Source organism: Ambystoma mexicanum, chromosome 11 (assembly GCF_040938575.1).
Source record: "Ambystoma mexicanum isolate Mex_15411 chromosome 11, UKY_AmexF1_1, whole genome shotgun sequence".
Classification (NCBI taxonomy): domain Eukaryota; kingdom Metazoa; phylum Chordata; class Amphibia; order Caudata; family Ambystomatidae; genus Ambystoma; species Ambystoma mexicanum.
The window spans coordinates 480,992,923-481,016,555 of NC_090934.1; the positions used below are offsets into that span (position 1 = coordinate 480,992,923).

Here is a 23,633-nt window from a genome sequence, read left to right on the forward strand (position 1 = left end):
CTCTTTAGGCTTTATGAGAGGTAGGGGTTCTTTCCTTATATCCATCTTCTAGTAAAAGGAAAATGTTCTTTATGTGATCGCATTGTTCAACATGTAAAGTGTTTTGGTTCTCTTTTCTCTAGAGCCCCTCGGCCAATGTAACCCTTGATCACAAACTTTAAAAAAAAACATGACTCCTGGATGCCGGTCGCAGCCTACGTTCACAGTTTCCGTACAAGTGTTTAACGCTCTATGTAAATGCCTAAACAACTGAGACAATGCGGAGATGGTGGGTGGATCATCTTGAGACAGGGAACATGGACTACAAATTGAATTAAAGGCAACATGGTGAGTATCTTCCAGTTACTGACACATCCCCTATCCCCTTTCATGGGTCCTGGGCTAAATTTCACAGCATCCAAATGTGCTACAGAGGTATACTTGGCCAAAAGATCCTGATGCCTGGAGTCAATGGAGCAATGTTTACAAAAAGCAAAGCATGAGAGATAGTCGAAGTCAGAGCTCTGCAGATTACATATAGATAAGTGTGTTGTTGGAACATAATTGCTGACTAATTTGATTTTCCAGCATACAAAGGAATATTCACCAGGATATAAGAGGCTATTATGTGAGACACAGGCAATGAAAAGATCCCCCCGGGCAAAAGGGCAACCTTAAGTCATAGGGTCTCGGCCTCTAACCTTTTAGCTCGGACAACACAGAACATGAGTATTTTGAAATGATCTTCTAGCTAGGCGTCTCTACTTCAGGAAAAAAGGTGGCAAAATACAATTTGGCTGGTATGAACATTTTTCTCACTTATCAAGAATGAACAAAGGGCCAGCAGCACTTGCCTTTATGAAAGGTTGTAGGGCTCCCCAACCAAAGCTACCTAAGACTCCCGGTTCCCAATTTGTTGCAATCATGGCCAAAAGTGTTTTCAGGATGAAAAGCTCAACAACACAAGTGACTATAAGCTCAAAAGATGCAAGGCAGTATTAAAACCCAATGAAGGCCACTATCTTTTCACCAGAGAGAACAGCTTCAGTAACCCATTCAATGTAATTTGATCACAGGTTTCCAGAGAGAAACTCAATATTTAAAATTTCACATGTACGCCTTTTTTCTTTTTTACCAGCACGGTATAAGGTAAATAAGAGGACAATTCTATGGACAATTACAATGCTTTACACTCAAGCTCCAGCAAACACTGACAGTATCTCAGACATTTGTATATGTATTTTAGTTGGGTTGGTGTCTTCATAGAGACTTGTAAAAAAAATAAAAAATAAAGATTTCATTGGACATACAAAAGTGCCAGCAAATTATTTTCTCAGGCACATGCCAGTAAACATTAGACACTGAAGGTAGAGGGGAAAGACTGGTACTGTCTTTGCAACAGCAGGCATGCTTATGTTACAGAGCAGACAAGCATATAAATACAATATCCTTTTGGGTTTTAATAGTAAATATCCTCTGTCCAAAATTTCCCAAACCCCAGACACAATGAACATGTGTAGGTGGGTGTGGAAGGCAGAGTCAGAGAGCTTCAAGTACATGTGTTCAACTCCCAGTTCAAAGGAATTGATGGCATATGAATCTACGCTGAGTAATATGTCTGATGCTTGTATCTGCTTAGGCCAACACCTAGTAGCTGTGAAGTATTACATTTTGTTTTCGAAACTCGAAAAGATACGTCGACAGGGCATGCCAGTAACACTATCCCTAGTGTGACGTCTACTGTATCCATGGTCCTTCATGCGTCGAGGTCCCTCAGATGGTTTCGTTTCTGACATGAGGTAGCATGAAGTGTAGCATGGGTACAGATGTAATAAAGCAGATAAGAGTAGATAAGCCACAAAACATCTATGCACCTTCTACTACAAAGGGGAGGAAGGGCGGGGTGGATGCATGTCAATCTAAGCAGATTGAAGCATCAGAAATACGATTACGGTGAGTAATGTATCCCCCTTCTGAGGCTTGTGGATCTGCTCAGATCACACGCTATGCAGAAATTACTGAGCAGTGCTTGGAGAAGGTGGTGAGTTGTGAGAAGGTACAGCGGCAAATAGATATTTTAGCACCGCTTGTCCCACCTGTGAATCTGCTTTAGAATGTGTGACAATGCAGTAATGCTGAGTAAAAGTATGTATAGTGCTCCATGCAACTGCTTTGCAAATGGCGTCCAGCGGGACGTTTGCAATGAAGGCCAAAGTACCTCCTGTACCGCTGGTAGAATGAGCTCTTGGTGTGAAGAGTAGCAGAGCTGTATGCATTTTCCTATCCATTTGGGTATGGCGTTTTTTGAAACGTGATCACCTTCCCTGGCATGAACTATGGAGACCAACAGTTGGTCTGCTTTTCGTAGCGGTTTTGGCTTGTTTAAATAGTAAAGAATCGCCCTCCTTACATCTAGTGTATGGAGGTTTCTCAGCTGAGCTTGAAGGGTTTTGAAAGAAAGTGTTTTCATTCAATGGACTGGTTGACATGGAACTACGTTATGAACAAAGTTTGTAGTTCACTGACTCTTCTTATGGAGGTGATGACCACCATAAAAGCAGTTTTATATTTTGGGTGTTTAAGGCTGGATTTGTGCATAGGCTCAAAGGGGGAGGAGGGGAGGGCTATGAGCTTTGAGAGTATCACATTTAGAACCCACCAGGGAGGCAGGTTTGAAATGGGGGGGGGGGGGTAAAGCTTCTTTACTCCTTCCAGGAATGCCTTAATGACAGGGACTTTCCACTAGGACACCTTGCTTTGAGATGTGGTGTACGCGGAAAGAGCCACCAGGTGGACCTTGATGGAGTTGTATACTAGACCGAAGTCTAGTAAGTGTAGCATGTAATGAAGAATGTGTGATGGTGTACATTAGATCGGGGTTACATTTTTTGTCTGGCACCATATTACAAATCGTTTCCACTAGATAAAATGTCTAATTTGCGTGAATCTGAGGATTTCCATACACCTTTGAGGTAGTTTTAAATGGCCAAACTCTGATTTCAGGAGCCAAGCTCCCAAGTTCATGGATTGAGGATGCAAGTGTAACTTGATCGGATCGCACAGCGCCAGTTTGCGCAGATGCGGAAACCAATGTTGTCTTGCACACATGGGAGCAACCCGGATTAGCGTCAATGGTTCCTGGTGCAGTTTGTTCACTATTCTTCTCAGTAGCGGTGTTTGGGGGGGGGGGGGGCGGAAGCATAGGCCAAATTTCCCGACCAGCTCATCCACAGGGCGGTCCCCTTGGACCCAGGTTGGGGAATCCTGGATGCAAAGTCCAGGCATTGTGTATTTAGGCTTGTGGCGAATATGTCTAAGGGAGGATAGCCCCAGAGGGAAAAAATATTGCCCGAGATTTTTCTGCTGAGCTGCAACTCGTGCTCTTCGGGGAGAGGATCTCTGCTTAATGAGTCTGCCAGAGAATTGAGTTCCCCTGGAACACGTTGCGCTTTAGTGCCCGCTTCCAAATTGGATGTGCTAGCCTGGACAGACTTGGAGAGTGTGTGCCTCCCTGCTCGATTATGTAAAACATGGCAGTGGTGCTGTCTGAGTATTTGTACTGTTTGACCTGACCGATGCACTTAAAAGCTTGTAGGGCTTTGAGCACTGCTAGTAGCATTTTAAAAAATATATATTTATTGTTTTGTTGCTTAACAGAAAAAACAGACATTCGATTACAGATAAAGCAATAATGAGAGACTTAACATGACTGGTCTGTTTGGCAGCTTCCCATTCCTCCCTCCGCCTCCCCAACCAACACAAACAACCAAATAGAGTTAACAGCAACTTGTGCACTATTCATACCGCTTGGGAGGTGAGGTGCGAGACAGGGCCGCTTGTGTGAAAATCTATACCACTTGTTCTATGGGTGCATGTTCCTGCACTTCCTGAGAGGTCTAGGCTTCTGAGGTACCAAACACTTCTTGCAGTAGTGCTCTCCAGGGCTATGTCTGCGCATCTCACCCCCGACTCCAGCCCATTGCCATGCGGCGCTTTGCCAACACAAAGGCCAGGCCCTTCAGTTTGCAAATTTGTCTCAGTGCCTTTGGGCGCACGAACATACCTATCACGCAAGCGGCATGGGGTTTGCGTGTGCAGGGTCATGGCTGTATTAGGCAGCTTCAGTGCTTACCCATTGCCAGTACTGCTGCATGTTAGGGCAGGCTCAAAACATATGCAGCAATTAAGCATTTTCAAGTTTGCATTTCGGGCAGAGGTGCGTGGTTGAGAGGTTGAACTTAAACACTTTCAGAGGCGTCAGGTATGCCCTGTGTGTTATACAACTGTAGCTGTTGCAGTTTGGCATTGCGCGATGCCCACCTGTGATAGGAGATCGCCTGTTGCCATTGTTTGTCTGTGAATTGTGTTTGCAGGTCCTTCTCCCACTTAAGGTGGACGTGTAGTGTGCCATCTGCCTGTTGGGCAGGAAAATGTTTGTACAACCTAGATACTGGGGACCACCCTCTGATATATCGTACAGTGTTGCTGTTGTGGCTTCCCACTAGCATTCTGCTGTGGGCCATTTCTGTTTGAGCGAATTCAGCCTCCTTACGTGCGCGATATACTGGCCGCATGTACCCCTGTGTCATCGGTAAGGGTCGAGAAGTCAATCGCCCTCCACTCATGTAGCAAGTCGCTCACACCCCTGGACTCGCAGTGTTTCCGGATGACTCTATACTGTGGGTCGTTCTCAATCAGTCTGACCAGTGGGATCTGGGGGGAGTAGGGCGTTGTATTTCCCATCAGTTTACAGCTCCTGCACCATAGGGCCTTCCCTAGAGTGAGCAAGAGTGGGAGGGTGTAGCGAGTTAGTAGAACGCTTCCATATTACTTCCTTCAAGAAGAAAGGGCTGTAACAAGGAAGTATCCTGAGTTGGTTCATCAGACAGCCACCCCGTGACAAACTTCATCTGGCTTGCCATGAAGTATAGTTCGAAATGGGGGGGCTCTGATATCTCCTTGTTCGTGCAGCCTTTTTAGTTTGTCAAGTGTGAGTCTGCTTCTGCGATTGTGTCAGAGGAATCTTCTGCATGCTGTGTCTAGCTTTATAAAGAAGCTTTTGGGGATGTTCTATGCGACATTTGTGAAGTGGTGCAACAGCCCGGGGAGGGATACCATTTTCAGTAGTGCCGCCCCTTCCCATCAAAGAGAGGTAGTCTAGTCCAGAAGACCATCGATTTCATTACGCCATTGGCTACATGTATCGTGTTATGCGTGTGTTCTGCAAGAGGGTTGTGTACTACATCAATGCCTAAATACTCGGAACGTGACAGTGTTCCAATTCATAGGCAGTGTGGTCAAGAAGCTACTCTTCTTCCCCTGAGAACGGCGAGCGGTAACAGACACGACTTGTGTCTGTTGATTGTGAGGGCTGAGAACATGGCAAATCTATCGAGGACATCCAGTATACATTGCAGGTTGGTTTCTGGATATTTTATGAAGAGTAACATGTCATCCACATATAGGGACAAGAGGTGCCATCTGCCATGTATGTTTATGCCCGCTTCCTTGTATTCGTTGCAGAGGTATATTGCTATTTGCTCGAGGGCGCGGATGAACTACATGGGAGACAGTGGGCATCCCTGCCTGGTTCCTTTTTCTAGGCACCATTGTTCAGATATTTGGGTACCTGTCCTTACTCTGGCAACAGGGTCTCTGTACAGTAGTTGTACCCATCTGATGTACTTGGGCGGTGTCCAGTTAAAGGTTTGAAAACAAAAGGATCGAATGCCAAAGGGGTGAGTGCATTTGACCAAAATAAGGATCGATTTTTTTTTTTTTTAAATGTCTTTTTTGTTGCTCTATTTTAGCTTAAAAAGGTGTTTTTACACCAAAAACGGTGGGTTTGGGCCCCCCGCCCAAAAAAAAATGAAGATTTTTTTTCAGTCGAATAGACTCAACCCTTATGAGTCGATACTATAGGGCTATATGCCAAATCGCTGCAATGTTGCAAGTAGCTATGACCACCTCACTGAATCAAATGCCTTGATTGAGTCGAGCGAGGCTACTGCGTAATGATTTGTGCCATTGTTGGTGTGATCTATGATGTGATGTAGCCTACGCAGGTTCCATTTGTTCCTCCCTGGTACGTTTCCTGTCTGGTTTGGCTGTATGTATTCAGTTATCAACTTTTTAAGTCTGTTTGTGAATAGGGTAGTATCTTCCCATCTTGGGCTAAAAGTGATAATGACCTGTACAAGCCGCATTCTGTGGCAAGTGTCGCGCTTGAGCAGGGGAATAATGATGAATTCCCTAAGTGAGAACGGAAAGGTTCCTTTCTCATATGCCTCGTTTAGCATGTCTAGCAATGGGGTGTCAGTTCACTAGCCTACTCCTTGTAAAACTCACTCGGCAGTCAGTAACTGGAGTTTTGCCTGTCGGCAACTCCCTGATTGTGGCAAATAGTTCTACAGCCGGGATGGGGGTGTCCAGTGTTGCAGCTTCAGTGGTATCTAGCCTTGGGAAGTCAATTTGGGAGAGGGCTTCCCCTATTTCTAGGGTTGGCGCTGAGGAGTCCACGTATAGGGCCTTGTAGTAGTCTAAGAAAGGTTTTTTTACATCCGCTTGTGTGGTGCACAGGACTTTGTCGCCGTTCCTGATAGATTGAATCATGTCTAGTTTGGTATCTTTCTTGTAAAGCCTGGCTAAGAGTCTGCCTGGTTTATCACCCTCGGGATGTTTTTCAACATATTTGGTATAAACCAGTTTGCCCAGTATTTGAGGCATTCTTGTTGTATTCGGATCTTGTCGGAGGCGAGGTCTGAAGGGCCATCTTGTATATTTTCTATGTCTTCTAGGGCTTTTTCAGTTTGGGCTGGTTTTCTCCTGATCGCTGCTTGTATCCCTCCTGCTTTTGCTATATGCTCCACTCCGATTACCACTTAAAAGGCTTCCCACACCACCCCGGTGGACGGCACGCTGCCAGAGTTGAATGCAAAGTAGCCAGTGTTCCCTAAATGCTGCATCCTCCAGGGCTTCACCTCTCAGTTTCCAAGTTGGAATACGGGCCCGTGGGGGTGTCGCCTGCCACGTGACTATGAGCACCCGGGCTTTGTAACTTGCCTCACTGAATTCACCCAATGATTCTACCCCTGTGAAGCAGTAGTCCAGCCTAATCTGCAAGTCTTCTGGGGCAGTGTAATGTGAGTATCCCCAGTCATGTGGGTGTTTCTCGCTCCATAGGTCATTCAGGACGAAGGCTTCTGTCAGCAGGGGGGGGGTGTGGGGCAGGATGAATGAACTAGTCATCCGAAGTGCAATTGAAGTCCCCGCCCCATATGATGGTGGTGCAGCTCCTGACCGGACCTACTTCGGTATGCAATAAGCAGAAGAAAGTTGAGGCGTCGTGGTTTGGGGCATAAGTATTAATGATACTTCCTCTCCATTTCCTAAAAAAAAAAAAAAAAAAAAAAAAACCCACAAGAATAGTACCATTCTGCCGTCAGCATCTTTAATGATTTTAAGCACTAGGAAAGGCACTGAGGGTGCTATCCGAAGTAGCACACCTCACGCGTAGAGTGAGCCTATTGTGGTGCCTCGCTAATACCTCTGGTCTTCCCTGGGTGAAGTGGATTTACTGCAGATGTGCAATGTCGATTTTATGACTGCACAAGTATGTCATGACTCTGTTCCGTTCTATGAAGCTGTTCAGTCCCCAGACATTCCAGGTAATTAGCCTAAGGTCCCCAGTCATGAGCGCTGTGTTGTCTGGGGCGTCTTCTAATGGGACATTGGTGCGTCCCTGTAGCAGCCGCTGTCATGTGCGTCAAACCGTCTCTTGCAAGCCGGTTAAGATTTGTGGAGTGAAACTTTTATGATATAGAGCAAACAACCCCCGATAAGCCCCCTTTAAGCCCCCCTTCCTTCCCCCACCCCAACAATACCCCAAACCCCAACAATTGCCCAGCAGCCTTTATTGTGCTTGGGCATCTCCGCTTTTCCCAACTGCAGCGTTTAGTCCAGTCCGGCAGCTGTCGCGGGTGGATACGTAACTGCTAGTATCCGGACCAAAAAGGTCGATGGGCGAAAGCCACTGTGCTTGAGGCTCTGTGCTGTTGTCCTGTATGTTGCAGCAACGATGCACCGAAGTATATATTCCAAATGTTTAATGTGTGTATAAGCTTGGCGATCAGATTTGGTACCATGCAGTGATGGATCATGTCACAAAATCTTCCAACTAGTGAGTACCGCAAGATCTCGGTCTTCCCACCTCTGCCCCGAGGGCTACATATCATTCTGGAGTGGGCCCCAGGTGCTCAGTGTCCATCCACGTGTGCATTTCCTCCAGAGGCTCAAAAAAGAGTGCTTGTCCTTTGTATATGATCTTCAGGTGTGCGGGGAACATGTATTTAAGGTTGGTTTCTTGGAGTCTCTTCTTCACTGAAGTGCATCCTGCTTTTCTGAACTTGTAGGTTATAATCAGGATATGGCGTGATTTTCGCCGATGCCCTAGTGATCAAGCCACCAGTTCTGAAGTACGCCAGTATTTTCTTGCGATGTTTATAATTTAAAATATTTGCTATTATGGGTTGCAGCGGTGCCCCGGGTTGGGGTTTCTTCACAAGTAATTTGTGCAAACGTTCCACATTGAAGCCCTGTGTAAGGTTCCCGGGGCCTGTTTCCAGCGACAGTGTCTTCAATGTAGCTCGTGGGGTTCTTGCCTTCCACTCCTTCGGGTAGGCCAATAACCCCAACATTGTTTTGTTTGCGCTTTCCCTTCAGCATTGTCCGCCCAGTCTTCCAGGTTCTTTACTTGTTGCTGCATTGGTTTAGCGTCACCGAATGATCTTCACATCCGCTACATTGTCTACCACTCGTTTTTCAAGTGTACCAGTCCTTTCCACTAATGTCGCAGGAGGCCCACGTTAATGATCATGGCATCCATCTTGGTTTCCGGCGCGTTTTTCAGGGGAGTTATTGCCGCTAGGATATGGTTGTTACTCCCACAGGGCTCAGGTTGTGCAGATTGAGTTGAAGCTGCCAGGTTAGTAGGTGCAAGCGTTGCGGTGGGTTTTGCAAATGCCTCGATCGTGAGCTGTTTGGATCTGTTTTTGGGGGTTTCAGAAGGCATAAGCAAAGTTAGCAAATACTGTTGATCTGTGGTCCCGGCGTATCAGTCGAGCTATGCTGCCATTTCCGGTATGGCTATGGGTGTCTTGCTGCCTGCTTGCTGGCCGTGGCATTGTGTGGCTCCTCACAGCTTCGACCGGTTGCTCTACACACCAGTAGCACAGTAGCAAGGCGTCTCACGTGCCAGTGGCGTCCCTGCAGTATCCACTTGGTGTGCTTAGTGGTACATCCGGGAGTGTCAGCTGTATGTCCTTTACTGCACTTGAGTGCCCTCCCGACAACATGGTAGCCATGACAGACCGGGGAGCGAGCTTGCCCTCCTCCTCCTTCTCCTCCTCCTCCTCCTCCTCCTCCATGTGCCAATATGGAAGACTGTCCGCAGCTGTATATCTGTTCGTGCATAGGGGGGCGATTGCTGTGCGGTTGTGATAGCCAAGCAGCAGGTGTGTAGAGGGGTTTGCTGCATCTATAAAGGCAGTTTGTAGGGTTTTCGGATGTGCAACCAAACTGGAGCCGCACTCAGGCAGGTATTGGCAGCTGGCCGAACACCTGCACGACAGCGAGCACTCCCAGCATTCGTTATAAGTGGTGTTCCACCTGGGCAGGGGTCCCAAGGGACTCTCCGCTGGGTAAAGCGTAGCGCAGCACAGCGGCAGGGCTGTGTGTCCTACCTCCAGGGTTGGGTGGCTGAGGCGTCGCACACCACTCTGGTCCAAGAAAGAGTTGCAGTTCAGCCCTGAGGCGTGAGCTCTTGGTGTGAAAGGCAGTGTTTTGCTTGATAAAGAGCAGAGGAGCTGTATCCATCTGGAGATGGCATTCTTGGAAATATGGTCTCCTTCTCTGCTTGGTGCTACGGAGACAAACAGTTGGTCTGTTTTCCTAAGTGGCCTGGCCTTGTTCACATAGTAAAGGACCACCCTCCTTATGTCAATATGTCCAAATACTTCATACCACAGCAACAGAAATGATGGAAACTCTGCCAAAATCACAGACCTTACTACTGTTGGGGTGTTGATTTCCTGGGGCCGGCAGAGCCGTCTGCGAACCTCCGGGGCTGGGGAGGCCCCAACTCCTCCCGCGTTCCAAAAGGAGTATAAGGCACACACAAGAGCAAAGTAATTACTGCTGTTTATTATCTTAACGGCAGGGATTGTTCTCGGCCCGTATGCATCCGGGGAGACGCTCTCGCTGTTAATGGGCAAGCAGGCCCTTTTTACCGTAGTAGGACACGCTACTCGCGTCACCTGGGAAAAATAGTCACAAAACCTATCGCCACTTCGGGTTGGCTCCCCGAGTGGTAGGGTTAGTATAATTACCTATATGAAGGAATATTAGTGGATAAGGACGGGTCAGGTGGCACGCTTGGGCTGTCCCTAACAATTGCTACAACAAATTGGTTACAAGGGGACACTTGGTGATTGGCTAGCTGAGATGGCATCAGTGAGGTGCCCCTCATACTCCGATTGGTTCCCTCGCGAGCCCCCAAGGCTGGGACCATCGCCGTTCCCAGCTCGCAATGTACCTGGTGCTGGCAACAATGTGTAACTATGTGTTAATGGTGGACAATAGACCGGTCTTGCTAGTGGCTGATGATCACGGTGTAGGTGTCCAACTTGTCGCTTCGATGCAACCTGTGTCCCAGACGTGGGACCCCGGCGACTGTCTCATGAGCTTGGCATTTTGTCAGTTCGGCTTGATCACTTGTGTAGAGACCGTAGCTGGAGCAGAATTATGAGCATTTGATTTGTATTTCGGCTCCGAGGTGTGCCGGCGGTGGCAGGTGTAACCTTGGCTTTGAGAGCGCAGCATGTGGGTTGCAACATTGCAGCCTTGGCTGTGGGCTCAATTTGGGGCTCGTTCTGCGTGGTCAGCGCTTTGCTTTTTTGTCTTGGGAGGATTTTTGTCTGAGAGGCTCCTGCCTGGGGACTCTTGATTGCGGCCTACTCAGGCCTAGTTCTGGGTGGTGGTGTGTAATCCATAATATGAAGTCACGAGGCGACAGAGTGTCACAAGCAGAAGTAGATATATGAGATGGCGTCTCTATGGGAATAGGTAGCGAAAAAGCATCTGCAAGCATGTACACAAGCTCTTCAGGCATCTTGCGTTTCTGCGGTGCTGTAGGAGGCCTGTGTGAAATATAACGATGCATGTCCCTGGGTGTGTCAGTCTGCTACGTCCTAGCACTGAGTATGTTCTTCGTGTAGGTTGGTGCGTGAGTAACCAATGTGCATGGTGGCACACATGTTCTTGTCTGTTGGCTATGTCGTCATGGCATCGCTAACGATGTTGATGTTTTGTGGTCATTTTAGTCGAGCTGGTCCATGCCGCAGGCGTCGGCTTGACCGGGACGTGGTATTGGGCATGCTCCTCGTGTATGTTGGCCATAAACACATGGTACCCAGTCTGGTAAGGAAGTGAATGGGTCGAACTCCTCTCGCGGGGGGGTGTTTGGGCCGTGATCCTCTAGGCCAGGCTCTGGATGCAAATGGGGTGAGGGTATTTTCCCATTTTCCCACTTCACTACTTATGAGTGGAAATGAAAACCTAACCACATCCAAAATGCTCGCTTTCAAAAATTCCACCTGCGCCAAACCTTGCGATGCAATTAATCTCAAACTCGGGATTTCAGATAGCAAGGACATAATAAATTGCCAGCTAAGAGGCCTTTCCACATTTTTTCCAAACAGGCAGCCAAGTATAAGTAATTTAAATCTGAATCAACCGGCCTCTTTCGTCTGCCTACCCCCCTGGTCCTCACTCCAAGAGTACATTGGATCAGCACTTACTGAAATCATCATTAACATATTTCTTTGTGTATCTAAGGACTTCTTAACTAGTATTTTTCCTAGCTTGCACCATATCCTTCTGCTTTTCCACCAAAGTGCAGAAGATTGGAAACAATTGCTTGGTGGTTTTTCCTTGGTCTTGCTTCAGTATGAATGTAGGAGCAGATACTCGTAGCTTAGCTGAAACTTTCTCTGTTGGTAAAGGAGAGCTCATCCAACATTTCTTAGCCTTGCCCACCCCAATCCTAGCAATATAGGGTATGTGGAAATGTTGCTCAGATAAAGCGTCTCCTCTACACCTTCCACTGGCATTAGGAAATGAGTAATTGCACTCCTTCCCAACGCCAGCACAATAGGTTTAATCTTTCCCTTAGCTTTTGATGATTTATAGCATGCAGTAACCACGTTTTGGGGCTTTTCATCCTCTCCCCTCGGTTTACCAAACACATGTTCATTAACTTTTACTGGATTGAACTTTAAGTTCTGTAAAAATGTATGTGAACGTTTATTTTATTTAGGATTAGTCTTACAGTTTTTAGATTTCTTTTGCGTGTTTCCTTTATCAAGATTCATCGTCGAACAACCTGCTAAACCAAACTACTACTTAAACACTACCACAGAATTATTTAAAACCTCCAATTCTGATCCAGTTGGCAGAGCCTCTTCTTCCACATTCCCAATCTCCCTTTCCCATTCGGAATCCTTGGCCCAAGCCCATGACCAGGCACAACAAATTCTGCATTTTCTGGTATGGGACCTGGTGTCCAATCCATATCACCGAACATCATGTTAAGCACAACCACGTTAGTCTGGCCGTTGCCAATAAATAAGCACCATCCGTACGAATTGCATCACCCGTTCTAGAATTCCCCTTAGGATCCTGGCAAGCTGCAATAATAAATCCTAAGAAATTCATTTTAGAGCATAGCTCCTTTAAGACAGTGCCTTGCGCATTTCAAAATTGAGGTCATAACCCTTGTCCATTGAGGTTAATAATCGTGATAGGACTGGGAATGACATAGCGTCCACAATTTGCTCATGTGATCTATTACATGGTTCTGTCCATTCTTCTCAGCCACACAATTCTCTCAACAGTGTAGTTCATTTTGCTTGCTATGAAAAGCATTTGGAACCCTATTAAAGTTGATACTATTCATAGTGTCCCCCCTTTCACTTAAAGAAAGTATCAATAACTGGACACATCCACATGTGTAGCAGGTCGATGCAACAGTACCTCCAATACCATCCAGGTCATTCAGATTGTTTAATTTCAAATCTAAAGATAAACATACACGTTTACCTAGCTCGTGTGATATTGCAGGCGCACAAATTGACACATCCGATACCAAATCTGCATGGCCTTCCATAGTCAAATCTTCTAGATCTGTGATTAATGCCCCTCCATTTCTGGTGAACCCATCTTGTGAAAAACCCCAGGGCTCCTCCCTCTTACCCCTCCATCAACCCCCTTTGTATCCTCTTCAGGGGTGTCTAGGGAGGAGTTATTGCGGCACGGTCCAGACCCAGGTAGTGGATGAGAGAGGGTGGAGTCGTCCCAAGGTGACAGCTGGTGTCTCCCTTTCCCTAACACCTCCCTACCAGAGATTCCATCCACCGTCCTACACCATTATGAATCCTATACGGTTGCCCTCTCCTTAATTCCAACAGGTACCAAGACAAAAGGGAGATGTAGGGGAACCGGAAAAAGAAAGTTACACATCAACCCTGTCCTACAGCAACAGGATTATCCCCCTTTTGCTAACATTCTACCCGATTTACCCATAATAAATACGAAGCACAACTCCCATAATTCTTCCCCACTGTTTTTTCCCAAAACCACTCGGACGAAGAAGAGGCAAGTCAGAGCCATGAAGATTGCCAATAGGAAACAATCTATCACGGATTACAATGGGCAAACTCCATTTTGTCCCGTTAACAAGCTCAGGCAGAGTCAGGCGTGGCTGGACAACCACTCACACCCGACTCCCGTTAACTCTCATAGCCAGAATAAAAGGCAGAGTACACAGGCACACTTGGAGTGAGCTAGGGATGCTGGAGGAAGCACAGAGACCTGGAGGAAGGAACGGCAGCTGGAGGAACCCTGGAAGGCCTAGAGAAGGACTGACGAAATGCAAAGCCTGCGAGTACAGGTAAGGCTGCAGTATGGCAAGGGAGCCCGGTCTCCAGGGAGCCAAACCAGGGGCAACTTTGGTTACCTGGCAGTGCCCAATCCACAGCTCCTCCCCTGGGTAAGATACTAAAGCCCAGGCATTTGAGGAGGAGGTGGCGAGATCCTGACTTCAGGAAATATTAAAACCTGCAGCTCCCAATGCCGCCAGAATGCTATTTTAGGGGAGAGGGAAAAGTGGGAGGGAAATAAGAACATTGCATTATGGGACCTGAAGTCCAGAGATTTGTTTTGGTTGAACTTTTTATGCAAAGCGAGAGGGACCGAGAACGGCTGAGGGAGACCTGTGTGAGAAGCGAAGAAAGGGGTCTGAGCCCTGTTAGGCAGAAACCTGTGCAGTTCCCTTAGGGACCACTGCAAAAGATTTAGGACTACAGGTGGTTGGCAGTAAACCCAATTGGTAGCAGTCTGTACCACCCATATTTACTTGGTAGCTGTGGCTGAGCAGTCAGATTTCTCTCAAGATGAGTTAGGCAGTATATAGAGTATACACAATAGGTACAGAGATAAAGTAGCACAAGCGAACACTGACCAGAGCTTTGGTGTAAAAGTATATAATTATTTATTTAAGGACAAACTTGTAAATTACACTAGCACAAAGAGGTAAATACATTCAACACACAGTCACTATTATAGATATACAACCCTAATTACTTATTAGACAAGTCTTAATGAGAAACACCACTTATTTTCAGACAGAGGCGAGCGCTTAACATAAGATGGCACTCTAATAAGTTATTAAAAAGGGAGGGAAAAAGGCAGAGTTATGAAGCACACAAATTTCAATACCTTTCAAAGAACCACAGTGAGGCAGGTTAGGCAAAGTCTATTGGAGAGCAAGGAAGTTCAAATGCCAGGCCCACTCTTAGAGAGAGCAAGCGAAATGTGTCCAGGATCACACAGTGGGGTTTTGCCAAAAGAGTCTTTGTAGAAAGTTCACAAAAGATTGAGATCAAGTCAGGAAAAGTTAGTTAACAAGTCCCAGGCTAGCCCAGGTTAGAAAGTCGAGGATTTACTGTCACCCCGAATGATCTGTCGCAAGGGAAGCCAGGCGGGACACAGTACCTGAAAGTGGGAAGAACGCACCAGCGGGGGCGGCAGTTCCTGGTAGCGGTTGCAAGTCGGTGTTTCGTCCAGAGGAAGAGAATGTCTTGACGTGGAGAAAAGCTGAAGGCCGTTGCGCTGCCAGGGAAGAAACCAGCCGCAGAGTTTCCCCGGTTACAAGGTACCACCCTTTTCTTCGCGGTAGTGGTAAACCATGGTATTCCGGTTGCTGGGGTGCTTGGCACGGGCAAGGCGGCCACGAGATGGTCCAGGAAGGCGAAAAGACAGGCAAACTGGTTATCCCCACCAGTCAAAGGAAGAAGACTCTCCGGGCTGGAGATCTCCTCTGCCGTCGGGAAAAGTGGTGAGACAGTTCAGCAGGGCTCCACCGGTGGTGTTGTCGTTGCAGTTCGGCTTCTCCCTCCTTTGATTCTTTAGGTCCTGTGGCGACTTCTGAAGTTCCAGTCCCCAAAGCCCTGCTTTTATGCAGAAAACCCCCATTCATTCAGCCTAGCTGTCACTCAAACATGCTAAGTGGTGAGCCGGGCGGCTCACCACTTGGGCCAATCACACAAGAGTGCGACATGAGTTGCCGAGGCAACTCAGTCCAGGGTGCCTAAACCCCCTCCCACACCCCCTGTGGTACCCAGACAGAGTGGCACCACTTTTGGAGGCTTCTGTGGAGAAGCCCGCCAAAAAGGGGAACAAAGGGTTCGACTTGGGTTGGAGTCACAGAAGCGAACACAAACGCCATTTTGGAACCAAGTTTCGGCAAAAATTACCAACCGGTGAATTTATATTAATTTAATAAACCGGCGGCAATGTTCGAGGCTATATTAAAAAGTGGTAGCCTCGAACAATGGGAAAATCCCATAGGAATATATTTGCAGTCGAATATTAAAAGTAGTATCCACTGCCAGCAGCCAAAACTCGGTCGGCGGGGGACTGGACAGTGCCCCCTCGAACAACAGACCCCGGGGCAATCAAATTGCCCCGACCAGTACGTCCACAATAGGATGGTTTGTACTGGTTCTGTTCACAATTTGAGACTAGTAAAGCCAATGGTGACTTTACATGCCCTGGGAGACAGTCAGTCCCAGGGTATGGAGTCTATGTTTGGGGTTCGCTACGACACCCCTGGGTTACGGCACAGAGGGTGCTGTGTCACCCACATACCAAAAACACATGAAGCCCTATGGGGTAAAGGACCCCATAGCCCATAGAACACATACAAAGTCAAAGGAACACCTCAAATCATGTCTAAGAGTGGGAGGAAAAGAGTCTCACCTCTTAGCAGGAGAAAAAAATAAATCCCAAAAATCCAGCAAAGCTGCTGGGGGACTCATTAGGTTTGGGAAATTAGCCTTAACAGAGAATTCACCCTAACAAGCCCGACCGAGGGAGACCCATGAGAAGTTAGGTGAACTAACTGTTTAAAGATACCAGTTACCAGCCAGCCTCCCGGGTGAACGGCAGAGTTGGAGAGGAGCAGAAGCGGCAATGGTAACAACCTTGACATCTACATCAAAGGCACGAAAGACAGAAAGCATCTCAACACGACCAGTGAGTTGAGGGAAGCAAAGAAAACCCCATTCTGTGTTTAACTGAAATGCTTGCAACAGTAGCCGAGGGATTAAGTTTACACGATCGCAAATAAGCTGCCAGAGAAAGTTAATGCATTGTAAAGAACTGTGTATACAAAATACAAAGTAGCAGAGTGGTCCGGCAAAGTGAGATTGCCCAATCGAAAGTCTGAAATGTTTTAAAGCTGCAGAGGCAGTGGGAATCGAGAGAAAGAATGTAACCATAAAACTGCATGAAAAAAAGTTTGAAAGACTTGATCTAGGAGAAATTGATATAAAAGCAAGTCATACGTCACAAGTACATTTTCCAAAAGACATTGGAATTGAAGGAAAATTGTTAAGTGGAAGTAAAGAAAGAAGGGTCTAAGTCATATGGTGGCGAGAGCAAAAATTCTCCCAGTTTCGAAAGTCTTCGACAGCAAAATCAAAATATAAAAGGAGGTTTGAGCCCGATTGAGGGGAACCTATACTGAACTGCGACTAAATACTATACTTAAAAACGTTGTTAAAACTGTGTAGAAGCTTGAAGGGTGATCTGGACTTGGGTGAGGGAAACCAGACAGTTTAAACCTGTGAACCTTGTGACTCAGACTTGAACGGCCAAGAAGGCTCTGGAGGGCAGAGCCAGCCGCCTAACTGTTTTCACAAGCCAAAGTGTGTTCACCCGTCAAGTGTCGTGGGGAAAGGTGCATATCACTAACAGTGTTTTGTAAACAAGGGGCAGTACAGCCCACAGCTTGACCAAGGATTTCTAGTTAAAAGTAAACTAAGACATGGTAATTAAGAACCTTGTTCACACAGTTTCAGAGAAGGTGAAATAGCCTCAGGAATAAAGAATTCAGCACACTGCTTCATAACTAAGAAGTGGTGACACTTGTGACTGAACTTAGAGGTTTCATAAAAGGCTATCCAGATGGCCACCTGAGCTAGAGTAGGAGTCGACGAACCACTGAAGAAATTCCTATGATAGTTTTAAATGGTGATAGCTAGGAAGGAAACAAGTTGGGCGAGAGGTCTGAATTATTGAGTATCTATGAATGATTAACTATGAACTTTTAGCCAATTTAATGTGGTACCAAAACTAGTAACTTACTAGTTCAAGAACTAGTTAAGTGTCTATGTCCTTTTTTTCATGCTCCGGAATCTTACAGTGGCAGTGACTGTCTAGACAGTTTTCATGAGAAGTAAATAAATGCCCACAATTCTAAATGGGTTTCAAGGCAATACATTTTGTCTAGGAATTGAATCAAATGTAATAATATTTTTGTGTACAACTAAAGTTATTTTTGTAGATTGGATTTGTGTGCATTTCTGATAGCGATCATTTACATTCTCCGTTACCATTAAACCCTTATGGCATTTGTGGAATTGAAAGGATAGCGTCCTGTAGAGGGGTTGCATAAATTGTCTCTAAATAACCCTCAAGTCTATTTGTTGTGAAGCATCCATCAAGTGTTCCATCTAACCCCGTGCTATACAACGTGGGGGACGAGAATGAATGCCGATTTATATTTTTCACCGCAGATTGTTTTTTGTGGATCCATATCACTATGTCACATTAGTTTGTATTAGAGCGAGGGCAGGCATTAGTGTTTTGTTAGTATATGCCTTTATGGTTTGACTAAAAGACTAGGACTGTTCTTTTATTATTTGATGGTCGAATTTACTCACATCTTAGTGATGGGGCCAGACAGGAGTTTTTCCAACTCCCTTGATTCGAACAATAAAGGTTTTGAAACTTGCAACTCGTATCAGTGTCTACTTGTGATACCATGCCTCCCTTACACAGTGTATAATAAACGCCGACAGAGTGCTGGTCCTACTTCACCCACTTGGCCCCCACCGTTGCATGACAACCACTGCAGCAGAAGTATGGGGCTCCCTTAGGTCGTCACTTAGATACATCACCCTGTCTCCCTATAGTGTTACGAGCCAGATTATTCATAACTTGGGACAAATGGGGCAACTGTGTGGAGATCGATGGCTCACTAGACTCCACGGCTAACGATCGACCTCGAGTGCTGTCTGACTCACATATAGCACCAGATGGAACCACCGACAAGCCACCCGCTTGTTAGGGAGAATTCTCATTCAATGGCCAATTTCCCTTACCTAGCGAGTCCCTCAGCAGCTTCGCTGGATTTCTGGAGTTCATTTTTTCCCCCACTCTTACCTGTGTTTTGCCATGTGTATTTCTACTGTTTTTTGTGATTGTGGACTCTGGATTACACCACTTCAGTAGCCCCACTCTGTGCGTTGCACAGCACCTTCAGTGCAGTGACACAGGGTTGTCTCTTAGACTTCCCACCGACTCCATTTTCTGGGGCCGACTACTGTCTCCCAGAAAAGGGTAAAGTTGCCATTCACTTTACATAGTCACTTTTAACCACGGATCCAGTACACCCTATCTTATATGGAGCATTGGAAAGGGTTAAGTCTTAGCCCTTTTTATCTGTGCCTCTTAGAGCATCGTTTCGCTCCCATAACATTAAGACTTGGCTGGTGGCAGTGGTACCTACCCTAATTTTCCTACCGCTGTTATATTACATAACGTGGTAACGTTTTAGGCTATTTTAGTAGCCTCGAACTTTAAACCTGCTTGCCCAAATACTTTTTGTTTCGGCTCTGGTTGGGTTTAATCGCCATTTCTTTTTCTTAACATCCTTCTTGAGTCTTTCTTTGCGCAGCAAACCAGGTTTGCCTCATTTGTTCGCCGACCTTTGGTGGGCTTCTGACCAGAAGCCCTCCTTTGGCATCTGGGTGTCTAGGTGGGCAGAACGTGAGGGAGGGGTGTAGACACCCCCTGCACAGGGTCTCCTTGGAGACCCAAGTCGCACTTTGTGTTGATTGGCTGAGGTGGTTGTCCAGACTGGACAACCCGCGGAGTGATCGACAGCCAGCTGTGTGAATGGGGGATTTTGGCATAAAAGGCAGGACTCTTGGGTTAGAAGGCAGAGTCGCCACTGGAACTGCAAACGGCTGCTGCAACCCCGAATCCCGGTGAAGCCCTGCTGCAGTCCTGAGCTATCTACCCTTCAACGACAAGTGAAGATCCAGTCCAGAGTCTTCTTCCCTTGAGCCTGGTGGGATCAACCAGCTCACCCTTTCTTCAGTCAGTGAAGCCTCTGCTGGGTCGAAATCACTGCTGTGCCATAGTGGTCCTGATAGCCAGCAGAAGAGCCCTCTCCTGATTTAAAGGAGTGCACCTTTTATTCATCGTTGTCTTTTTCGCTGCTGCTGGCCTCATCCCTGGGTAGTGCAGATCGCTCCAGACGTCGTCCTTGTCCCCACGACTGAAGCCGCAGGAACCGTGAGTCTGCAGAAACTACCAGGAACAACTGCCGTGGCACCAGCTTTTCTCCAATGGAATAAGGTACTGTGCACATTTGGTTGTACTCTCCGACTGACCATCCGGAATCGGGGTGAACCCTTTTCCTCCAAGATTTTTCTTCCTTCCCTCTTATAACTTTTCCTTCCATCTGACAATATTTAAGTACTCTTGGCATATCGAATCCCGAACTGTTCAACGTGTGATCCTCGGCAACTGAGCATCTGCTCCATTGACACTGGCGCAGGCCTATCGACTTTAATCTGCATCTTTGAACGAGTCCTCCGATTCCCTTGCCTTGACAAAAGTATTGCCTGTGATTTTATCCACTTTAACCTGGTTCGAAATTCTAAAGTACAAAGTGTGTTTTAACTTCATGAGCATTTCCATTTGCGGGTACACGGTAGTATCGCAAAACTGGTCTGTCAAACCCTAATGTACTTACCTTGAATTTGCTGGAAAAAGTGGTAGTGGCTGTGTGTAGTGTATTTTATGTATGGTTTTGAAGTTATAGAAGTGAAGTCTTTTATGAACAGATGGTTTAAAATAAATGTACTTATAATTTTTTACCTGAAACCTTGAGTCAGTGTTTGCTCGAGTCACAGTAATTGTGGTCCTTTGTGTAAACTCTACTACTGCTCATTTACTCGAGATAGGTCTGGCTGCTCCGCTACTGCTACCACTTTAACAGTGTAGTACAGGCTTGTAGCAAAGGTGAACTTGTATTACCACTTGTAGTCTTAATTGTGTGTAGTTGTCCCTAAGGGCACTGCACAGGATTCTGCCCAACACCGCTGACATGGATTCTATCAGTTCATTGGCTTTACTTCTCAGAATGCGAGCCATGGAGAAAGCCACACTGGAATAAACAACGTAGGGAACAGGGAAAGTTAAATTGCTAACAGTCCTACCGTTGGTTACCGCTGGTCCTTTTCCCTGCAATTTACTGACGTTCGCCTCGTCATTTACAAGGCAGAAACTTCCAACAACCGTTATGGCACCACGCCTAACAGTATATTGTATGGAGTGCAGGGCTAGATGATTTGGCAACAATACCACCCGTCAAACCGCAGAGACACTTATGAGCACTTCACACAAGCAATTATGGCCACAATGTATATATGCCAATAACTCACTGTAAACATATTTCATTACGCTGGAGACACAATCTATGCCAGTATAGGGACTGTAAATCGCATTCATGAACAAGCCGCCACAAGCTATACCAGCATGGGGACTGTCAACCAACTTTCATGAAGATTCTGGCACAATATATGCTAGCGTATCTCTCCTGAAGTTGCAAACATTGTATTCCAGTAACAGTTAAGAAAAACCACTTGTTTTTCCACCCTCAAAATGCATACACTTATCTCTCCTTCATGAATGGGTGGCATCAGAGCCTTTGAACCTTGTCAGGAATTAATGGCCGGTTATGAACCCGAAGAGTTTTGGGACAATGACTATGCGGTTATGGAGCAGTCATCTGCAGTCGATGCAAGCTCTGAAGAAAAGGATTGTGAAGCTATGACGCTGAAGCGAAACGTGGCTATGACGCCAGAGATTGAAGCCACCCTGTAACCATGATGAAAAACAAGGTTGCCGGGATGTGATGATCATGGCGATGGCAGAGACTATTAACACATTGTGTCAGTTGTTCAAACCAGCTTGAAAACACAGGTTATTGTGAAAATAGCCTGTGTAAGACCAGCCTTCTACTGATGGAGACAGATAGCCTTCAAGGCAGTGCTATTATTCAGAGCGCTTGCTGTTCAAAACAAATTGTAAGCCCGTAGGGAATAACAGTCTGTGTAAGGCCTGTCTTACGCTAATGGAGACTGACATGGACAAAGCTGCCCCTCTTCGCAGTGACCTTCCGGCCGCTCAGGGGGCCACGGCCATAGTGGCCAACACGTGTTTAAAACAAAATCTTTAAAGATGGTGCTATGGATATAAAATGAATAATCCCCAACAGGATCCTCACGAATGCCTGGAACTATCTTACGAAACTATCCTGGAACTATCTTACGCGAATAATTCACTACGTTTTGTGTTAAGCCCTAAACGCATTGTAGATTTGCTGCGCTTGACGCAGCCCTTGACACAAAGATCTGTGCTGGGACTGAAGGATGCACATCTAAAAAATTATGGGCTATAGGATCTGCAAATAACCCAATACTGAAAAGGAAGCAGTTTAAACTGCTGTTTTCGATGGGCACTAGAAACATTGAGAACACAGGGCCCAATTGGGCAGGGATAAAGTATATATACACATCAGCGCCTAATGGAATGTAACATGCATGCTTAACAAAGAGACTGCGGTCAATGTGTTTGTGCGGTATTCACATGTATTATGGATTCTATAACCAGGCAGATTACTTTAGTATGAATATATTTTAAATAAAAATTACTATTTTAAATGCGGATCAAAATCTGTTTAAAAACTGAATGTCTATGTTGAGCTGTTATGGGCTACCATGTCTGCCCCGAATCTGTCAAATATATATTGATGGAGGTGTTGGCAGTTATGGAGGGGTTGACAGCCTGCATTGTAAACTGCAAAGCGATGGTGAGAAGGTGGCACGGGGAGCGGTTAAAATGTGGCCCGTCAGGCGAGGAGGCCTACACGCTACACCAACCGGCCTGAAAACATTTTAAATGGTGAATGACCGTGCTATATCAATCAACAATGGCAAGTAGCTATTATGGATTTGAGTCAGTTTCGTGAAGATAACTACTGTTTTCACTATATTCTTGCCATCATCGATGTTCCATCAAAATATGCCTATGTTGAGGCTTTGAAGAACAAGTGAGGCCACAGTGTGGCGACGGCTTTTAAACGTATATTTAACTATGGCAGAGTTCCCGCAAAACTAGAGACGGATGCTAGTAAAGAGTTTTTAAATAAGCCGTTGCAGAATCATCTAAAGTTTCTGTTGTAGAACGTTTTATACGAACATTTAAAAACCCTGCTCTGGCAAGTTTTTACAGCTAAAAACACCCGAACATATGTGGCTGTGATATATATATCAATATGCATCACATCTCTGAAAAAACATCCCAGCTGATGTAACGTCACAGAATTCCCAGGAGGTATGGAAACAAAAACTGTACGGTGAAAGACTTTTTAAAAAGGCGAAGATTATAACCCTTATAAAGGGGGCTCATGTGCAGATTTCAAAACACACGGCCGTCTTTACAAAGGGGTATGAGCAGAGCTGCAGTGACTACATCTTTATCGTAGATGGGGTGACTCAAAGGGAGGGTGTCTATATTAACACACTAATTGATTAATCTTGCAAGTGTATTCAAGGTTAGGGAGGAAATCCAGAAAGTCAGTAAAGACCAATAGCAAGTTTATAGAATCCAAAAAGTCCAAATCCAAATAAAGGCTGTGGACCTAGAAAACAATATCTAGTTAAATGGCTCGGCTGGCCTGACAAATTGAACAGTTGGGTGTCCGCAGGATCCCTAGAGACCACTGGTGTGTAACGGTGGTCAAAATGGAGTCTGCATCTTTTATATTATGCCTCTGTGCAACACTTCAGCCGAGATATTTACAGGGAACCAAATATCCAACTTTACTGTGAAGCTGGACAAACCCGTAAATCTGGAGGGGCAATGGACGGTGGAGCTCACTTAAGTTAAGCACATCAGAT

At 46.0% G+C, this 23,633-nt stretch overlaps 1 protein-coding gene across 1 annotated transcript in view; it reads right to left on the reverse strand.

Annotated features, from left to right (window-relative positions):
- The window catches only part of HSD17B12 (hydroxysteroid 17-beta dehydrogenase 12), a 1,764,331-nt gene that overhangs the window by 1,298,470 nt on the left and 442,228 nt on the right, over positions 1–23,633 (reverse strand). The window lies entirely within an intron of this gene.